Below are 1733 nucleotides of genomic sequence, written 5' to 3' on the forward strand. Positions count from 1 at the left end.
TAACTGTGTTGTGTTGCTATTGGATCATTTCAGTCACGTGACCCCCGCTACAGCCCCGTCCAGGAAAATCTGTTCATTTTTCTGATGTACTTTGTTCATCCATCCATGGAAGGAGAAACAAAAATATGAGGAATAATAGGAGGAAAGATGTGGACTTGATGATGATGATGAGGAATGATGTGGACTCAACCACTAGATGTCGCTGAAAACAACAAATCTTACACACTGTGCCTTTAATGCTCATGTTGGAAGATTTGATTTTGTCAATGTGAGGACTCAATCGGCCTCCAGTTGTCATGACAACAGAGAAGAGGCCATAAAATCTTCGGACGCATTCCAGCCACAGACTCAGCACCCCCTCCTCCTCCCATCCCCCTCGGAGAGACGAACCAGACGCCGTCTACAACAACGAGATCTGAACAAGAGTATTACASTCTGGGGTTCCCACACCTGACTCCACCACAGTTCAACAAAGTGTGTACTTCACCCTTCCCCCTACTTGGTACGGCCATGCAGCAGGAGTCAGGGGTCAACAGATACCATCCTGGAGCACATCTCGTCCACAAAGTCCTCCTGAGATGGCCTCGTCTCCTTATCCAATCGGAGTCAAAAACACCTCGTTTTCTTTACACCCCCCAAATAGGACCAGCTCTTATCCACCTGGTCACCTCCTCCCTTATCRCCCGGACATTTCCATAACAACCAAATCTGCAAGGTCTGGTCAGGCCATAACTTACAGACTTCTAACTTCCTCCCACCTCCATAAAGCAATAAACTGGACTTTAGCAGGAGAGGAGAAATTATCCAGGTTTTAACAATTTATTTTAGACTAGATGTTTTCTTAAACTTAAACTGAACCACAAATATTGCTGGTCTCAATTTACTCTTGGAAATGTGACCCAATGTCACATGCAAAGCTGCAAAAGAAAGGGGCTGGACTACTGGGAAATAATAATTTATTCATGTTTATGCAAAAAGAAGCAGTATACTTTGTTCTGAGTACAAGCCACGAGGACTAGTTCTGGGGCGTTTGAACTGAACACATATCCTTTTGTGGAACATTTGATATTATTTTTAGTTTTATTTTCTTTAAGATAAGGATATCAAGACCGTATCATCTATATTCTGTTTTTATTTCTTTCTTTTTGATAAAACTTTTTGCCAAAAGGCTTATAACCCACACTTCAATCTCCTGGTGATTCATTAAAGTTTTAGGTAAGTCCATATTCTTCTGTTTAATTTGCTGGTTTTATTAAAGGGATCCATGATTAGTTGTAACATTAGATTTTATTTGATAAACATATACTTTAGCTGTAAAATAAAGACTGTAAAAATACTGTAGGATGTTCAGTTTTTATAATTTTTAAACTAAAAGTTTAAAAATATATTACACAGACGGGGCCATTTTATTTACATGCAAAGCATTTTGGGAAATTGATGACATCAACTAGGTCATCGGCACTAGGCTGCTAGCGAGCTATATCCACCCTGAAGGTTAATCTTGAACAACATCTGATGATCGACTCTTTTAAATGAAACCAGAGAGCGTTGACAGAGAGGGGAACGCAAAAATGACTCAGCCTGTGACTGAAAATATGGATGAGGACCTCAGTTTAGCTTCTTTGTTGTGCTAACGCAAAGCTAATTCATGAGACAATATAGCGTGAGGGCTAGCGCGAAGGCTCACAGGCTAAGCTGAGGTTCTTCTTCCATGAAGCAGCTCTCTTGTCCTC

The sequence above is a fragment of the Austrofundulus limnaeus genome, unplaced genomic scaffold (genome assembly GCF_001266775.1).
Source record: "Austrofundulus limnaeus strain Quisiro unplaced genomic scaffold, Austrofundulus_limnaeus-1.0 Scaffold798, whole genome shotgun sequence".
NCBI lineage: Eukaryota > Metazoa > Chordata > Actinopteri > Cyprinodontiformes > Rivulidae > Austrofundulus > Austrofundulus limnaeus.